Below are 7,360 nucleotides of genomic sequence, written 5' to 3'. Positions count from 1 at the left end.
AATTGAACCAGACTATACGCAACGAATCTTCTAAACAGTGAAAATAATAAAATACGTATGTCACGTATCCGCCCAATACATCACTGTAGGACTGCATTATTTGCCCCCTGTGAAGAAGCTCTTCATAATATTGTAAGAAGGAAGGACTATTACATCCGTCTACGAACGTAGGGAAGAGATATAATAAAGCAATGAAAAACATCTGTCGCATCTGCGTCGTTTCGCGACCCCACGTCGCCCCTGAGCTGTGATTGGCTGCTTCCGCTCGGCAGCTAGAGGCAACGTTAAGGCCTGCAGATCTACCACTACCGGGCAAACGTGTTTTGCATTTTAAAAAGATATTTCTCTGCGCATCAGTCCGAATTTAAATGCGAACTTCTTGCATCTGTGCTCATCCCCCTTCCTCCTTCGGCGCCAGGAAAAGAGAGAGACAGTGGACCCGCAGTTTCATTTGAAATGCTCCAGCGTTCCGCCTCCGAGGAAATTTAAAAGTGTCCACCCGGGTGAACCCGTTTGCCTGAGCGAATAGCCCCTCGCTCTCCAGAGGAACCGGGGAGAGAGAAGAACTGAATTGATTCGGGGCTATAAATTCCGAGAAAGGAATACAGCGGACCACTTTGCTCAACGGGACCGTTCAGTTTTCGAATCTGATAAACGCCTTCCTCTTTCGTCAGTCGGTAACACTCCGCCGCTATTCAAATCCTTATCATTTTCACATCTCAGCTTACGTATCAATCTGTAATGCCGCCTTTACCCTGCATCTTCGAACAACTGTTCGCTGAGTGTTGTCTTTATTTCGTAGAGATGAAATAAAGCTGAGCAAAATGTTATAGATTTTACCGAATAAACATGGGGACTATGTTGGCTGACTCGTTGATTTCTCTGAGAGATGGCGTCGACACGAAGTCAAAAATGACGGAATCCTAGTATTTTATGCGATTTTACTTTTTTATGCTTTAAATTACAAATATGTACACCTATAGAGATGGAAGAGTCTGCCTTTCGTGTTAGCTCGGGCCCATGGATTAAGATTGTCCTTCATGTTGAACACTTTGAGTTTCAGTATTAAATATTATGCGTCTTTTCTATATAAACAAGAGAAATAAAGTTTTGCAAAAATCTGTCAGTATTTGTTTAAAACATATTTTACAATTTATTTGGACGATCTGTGTCTATTAGGGCGTATTACACTATTCGTGATACCTGAAAGAGAAACACGTTATTCACATTTACGTGTAATAGTATAGCCTGTGGTCGAAATTCGACCAGTTGCGTCAGTGGACCTGATCTGTTATAGCAAACGTCTTGTATCTTAAAGTGTCTGAAATTTTAGTAGCAGAACTGATCCGTGGTAAATACTGCATTGTGGCTACGTGTATTCTTCAAATAATTCTTTGATTTCTCTTTGATACTCTGCGTGCCAGTGGCGGCAAATTAACTTTTCCCTTATGACAACACAATGTTAATGGCGTTGTATCGCGTAAAGTCACCTTAGACGTGAAATGATTTACATTAAAAAATCTGCACTACAAATTCATCAAACCGCGATTACATTTCTCAAAATTATTTGGAATTATGTTCAATGGACATTTAAATGTATCTTTCAGAACGACAACAGAATTATTGTTCTCAACGTCTGCGTCATTCCTATTACTTCCTCTACATAAAAATTGTTCTCTCTATCTCTCCGTCTTTCAGTTCGACCCGTTAATGTTATTCTTTGAGGCATACCATAAAACAAATATAGTTTCCTTATAACAAGGGAGATTGTAGCTACTCAAAATGAATGTACTAAAAATTAGGAACACACTAAATTTTATGGTGACGACGGCAAACGAATACAGAGTTAGGTCCGTTTACTCTTAGACCAAAGTAAGTGAAAAAAGACGCTTATAAACAACGTTTGTTGTCCCCGACGGCTTCGTTACTGCGATTCGTTCTCCATTGTCGACAGCATCGACGATGTAGCAGTTGCGGCTTTGTAGCTGTCCGGTATGCGTTTGTTACTGCAAACGAACTATCTGCAACATTTAAGAGTGAAGAGTGAACGTCAGTAGAATGCAACTTCACTAAACGTTGTTACTTTTTTCGTGTGTCGTTTCTAGCATAGCACCTGATCGTTAAGCGTGGCAGAGGTTAGTAGCAATATCGGAGACAAAGGAAACCTCTTCCCATGTGTGTGTCTACTTCCTTTTATCTCTCCTAGCGGCTATGTGTCCACAAGATTTTTTTCTTTTGTGCACATTTACGGCAATGTTCCTTTCGAATTATGTAAGTTTCTTCGTCCTCCTTCTATAATCAATTTTAAAAATCGGCCTTCAATTTTCGATGCCCACGTATCATGAATGTTAAATGAAACATGCATTACCGTTTTGGATGTCCACGTTGCTATTACTTTCTCTATGCAAAAATTGTGTCTGTCTAATTCTGCGTCTTTCACTCTGACCCTTTGGTATTCTCCTTCTAGGCAAACCCTTAAAAAAAAAGTCACCGCATAATAAGGGAAGTCGGAAGTCATAGTCATTCAAAATGAAGAAATTAAAATCTAGAAACTTACTTAAAATTTTCTGGTAATGGCAGCAACTGACCACCCAGTTGCTCTCACAGAAAAGTAAGCGAAATGACGACGCCAATATACAACGTTATTTACAGTTACTACGATATGTCCCGTAACTGCCTGCTTCACATCCTCGTCCGAAAGGAACTGTTGACCCTTCAAAGCCTCAGGTGTCTTCGACGTGAGTTGGAGCAACTTCGGCAGTATGACAATTGCGATGTGGGGACGACCCACACGGAACTTGGCGAACCATAAGACCACAGTGGTGTGTTTCAACAGACATTCTGTCCCGAAGGCATTCTTCATTCTCCGATGGATGTCCACCGGTATTTGTCCTTCAGCAGCCAGGAAAAGAACAACAGACGTTGGGCCTGTTTGAAAGCATGTAGTAATAAAGTCGCCATTGTAGACGCTTCCGCATATACCGGATGCACGTTGGAAAGCCACGAATGTAACACTAATGATTTGCCTAGATGTCGGTGCTTATATACCTGCATCGTAGTTGCGCTACGTTGTAAATACGCTGCAGCAACGGCCTTAAACGGAGAGTGTTTGATCGTTCCTTATATGACGTGTGACAGCTGTTTTGTTACGCCGCTAATTCCATCGACCTGCAGTTTATTTTCATAACATTTTGTGGTTTACACTGTCGGTTGTCATAGTAGCAGCAGAAAACACCAAATGGAGCGATTTTGTTAGTGACTCTAAAATATGATTGATGGATATATAACTCTTCTGAAATACAAATTGTGATTTATTAAATCTGTTCTGTAACACATTACATTTCAGAAATAAATGTAGGAGCAATGCCATTAAGTAAAAGTTAAAAGTAAAGTGAGCGGCTACGACGGCTACTATCTAGAGGTGTCGTCGTGGTGCACCGTTAGCACCAGACTAGGTCATTTTTAATCGAGACTGAATATTCAATCTGAAACGGGGCACCGATTTAAAACGAGAGTGTCACAAGTGTGATTTGATTTGTTATTAATTGTTGGTGGTTACTTATTAAAATAACAATATATGTCATAAAACGACCAAGTTGTAGTCAACAATAAATTATTTATTATTTTGTGATTCCTCAGTTTCTCTCGACGTATTTCTTGCTCGAACAGTCCACGGGTGTCTCCTGAGGGCGAGCGGCCGTCTTAAATTCTTCAGCAGCTAAGAGAATCAAGAAGCGTGCTTGCATCGCCTTGGTTCGTGAAAGGGTGCACTTTACCAGACGCAGCCTTGAGTACAACTCACAGCAACTACTTAAACTACATTTACAACTAGCCAATCATTTTAATTCCGCAACCTGGGACTGGACTGATGGTGTTACCTTGGTGACCGCCGATTCTGCACATAATAAGACCCCGGGACATCAGATATCTAAATTCTCTCGTCCCTCTGATGGACGAAATATTGTGCCCATTGGACACTATGGACATGCAGTACAAACGTGGACTGTTCGAGCAAGAAATACGCCGGTAGAAACTGAAGAATCACATCGTATACCTCTACAGGGAGGAGATGTATCGCAGCATGAAGAAATTCGACAAGCTGCGCCACCGAAGGAGCCGTTTGCTGAGTGCTCTTGCTTTTATGAAGAGATGTCGTGCCGATCAGGTTGTGCCAAACTTTGCTAAGGTCACACATCACATCGATTCTGCACAATCTTCCCACAATAACTGTCAATCTACACCTCTCCTTCTCCTGCTCCCACCGCCACCAAATGGAATATACTTCTCACCCACCTCCTTACACCTATCCGCTTTTACCTACAACGTCTCCCACAACAACTATAACCCATACGTATGTCTCCATCCCCAGCTCCCTTTACATTTTCCCTTTCAACCACAACTCATTAGCCACCAAACATAACAGCCTTAAAAGCAACAGTTGCCTCACCGCACCAACTGTGTTGAAGGACCTATACAATTCAAAGGTAACCTCCAACAACGAATGTCACATCCCACCACCCACTATCATGCAACCATCCTTCCCTACAACATCCCTTAAAAAACCAACAAAACGACAAAACACTGACATCAGTCTTATTCCCACACCAAAAGCTAACGACTCATCCTGATCACACCCAGAGTATAGATACAAATCGTGTCCCCTCCAACATCCCCCTATCATCCAACCCAGACACAAAATTCGTCAAATGCGAATCCCTCAAGGTGGAAATCAAAATATAGCTACCTAACCTCCACATCAAATAAATCATCCCTAGAAGAGACTCTGTATTACTTAAGTTCTTCAATGCCAACTTCCACAGTGACTTCATGTCCAAAATTCCACATGTTACCTCCTTCTTAACAACCCTTACAACAATATCATGTGTCACACAACCCCAACCTTCCCACAGACCTCCCACGCTCACCTCAATGATCACTAGGGTTGATCTTGCGATCATGAATATGGAAGTGGAATCCGAACTGGCACCAACCGAAATTTTGAAGTTCAAAAAGCCCTTCAGGCCGACAATGATAACAGCCCCTCTTCCCTCATTGGTATACGTACTGAAAATCCGCTTCTACTATAGACTTTCTCCACAACATGAAAAACCTGGTATACCATTACTTACACAAGGCTGCTTCCTGTCGTATCCCTGAATATTGATCAATCATCCAGGAACACTGTGTGTATACAGTTCCTAACTGTAACACTTGGTATTTTTGAGTTAGGGCTTTAACCTAAGATAATGCTTCTTAAAGAATAGATTACGACAGTAATTTGAAATTTTAAATTCGGTAAAAGTGTGAATTATCGGAAATCAAATTTGTATTGGCCCTGGAAGCCATTAAATAGGCAACCTGCAACGCGCCTCGTCACCGTCGTTAATCAATACACGTGGTTGACGACAAGCTTGTCAATCGTTTTTTCGAAAAGGAGCAAGAATGTCCACAAATTTCCGGACTGTGAAGGCAACGGTTCTGTAACCAGACGTGATTTTTTCTAAGCGAGAATTTAATGGCGCCAATATATTGGCAGAGGATGTTGCTTTCATAGTGCATATATCCAGGACTTTTAAACTGCTGTATTTTTAAATCAACGTCTCCAAATGAAAAACGGTACCTCAGGCTCTGGTTGTATCAGCATTTATTTCAATTACGGAAACGGTCGAATGAAATGCAGCCGACATTTCGAAAGAAAAACTGCCCCTGCGTCGCACTGCACTCTAAATGTGCAACGGTTAAGTCCCCCGTGCATCGGGAGGGTACGTCGAAATATGCAGAATTTGTGTTACGTCTTCTCGCGTAAAATTTCATTAAACAAATGTGTCAGTGCACTCTCAACTACTCCCGCTAATTCCGAAGTTGCGAAATTGAAACGTGCGTGCCCAGCCATATGTTACATTAATTACTTTTTCCCCGCAGCGCTCGCAACTTTGCGCCGGGTCGGGTCGGCCCCCTGCGACCGCCGAGTGCCGACGTACAGGTCTACCCTGCTCCCATCTCGCTCCCACCCCCACCCCCGCCAACCCTCCCTCTTGCACCCCTCCACCATCCTCCCACCTCGCGCACGGAGCACACACAATCTGCGCAAAAAGCCCACTTGAAAAATTGTTGAAATATTGCGTGCATTTAATTTAGCTAAGTACCGGCGAAGTAAGCTGGAGTTTCAACTGCAGCAATAAAACACATCAAGTCTGTTTCCTCCTCCTCCTCCGTCGTCGTCTACCTTTCTCGCCCCTTCCCTTCCAGTTACGCCGCATACACTGTGTTCTCCACACAGCCCTACCCTCCGACGCCGCTTGATCCACAACCAAACTGAGAATTTCATCCAGTAAAGGGAGAGAGTTCACGGTCGGTTTTTCGGACTTATCGTTCTGCTTTGTGATATCAACCGAAAATTTCTTTCTATTACATTTATAATCTATAATTTGTTTCATACCACAATATAACTACACTAGGAATATTTACTGCTCATATCCCTCTGGGATATATCGATATTTACCGGAATAAGTGAGAACTCTGGATATGATCGGGAAGAATTTTAAGTACCCTGCTGAGATTCACAGGAGAACAAATCTTATAAGCGGAAATATTGGCGAAAGAAAAAAGAAATTAGTACACCTGGAAAGACGAAGTCGATTTTGATCCGATGTCGGTATATACAGGGTGTTTAAAAAATGACCGGTATATTTGAAACGGCAATAAAAACTAAACGAGCAGCGATAGAAATGCACCGTTTGTTGCAATATGCTTGGGACAACAGTACATTTTCAGGCAGACAAACTTTCGAAATTACAGTAGTTACAATTTTCAACAACAGATGGCGCTGCGGTCTGGGAAACTCTATAGTACGATATTTTCCACATATCCACCATGCGTAGCAATAATATGGCGTAGTCTCTGAATGAAATTACCCGAAACCTTTGACAACGTGTCTGGCGGAATGGCTTCACATGCAGATGAGATGTACTGCTTCAGCTGTTCAATTGTTTTTGGATTCTGGCGGTACATCTGGTCTTTCAAGTGTCCCCACAGAAAGAAGTGACAGGGGTTCATGTCTGGCGATTAGGGAGGCCAATCCACGCCGCCTCCTGTATGTTTCGGGTAGCCCAAAGCAATCACACGATCATCGAAATATTCATTCAGGAAATTAAAGACGTTGGCCGTGCGATGTGGCCGGGCACCATTTTGCATAAACCACGAGGTGTTCGCAGTGTCGTCTAAGGCAGTTTGTAACGCCACAAATTCACGAAGAATGTCCAGATAGCGTGATGCAGTAATCGTTTCGGATCTGAAAAATGGGCCAATGATTCCTTTGGAAGAAATGGCGGCCCAGACCAGTACTTTTTGAGGATGTGTT

This window comes from Schistocerca cancellata, chromosome 8 (assembly GCF_023864275.1).
Source record: "Schistocerca cancellata isolate TAMUIC-IGC-003103 chromosome 8, iqSchCanc2.1, whole genome shotgun sequence".
In the NCBI taxonomy this organism is placed as follows: domain Eukaryota; kingdom Metazoa; phylum Arthropoda; class Insecta; order Orthoptera; family Acrididae; genus Schistocerca; species Schistocerca cancellata.
Note: the sequence above shows the minus strand (reverse complement) of the source record.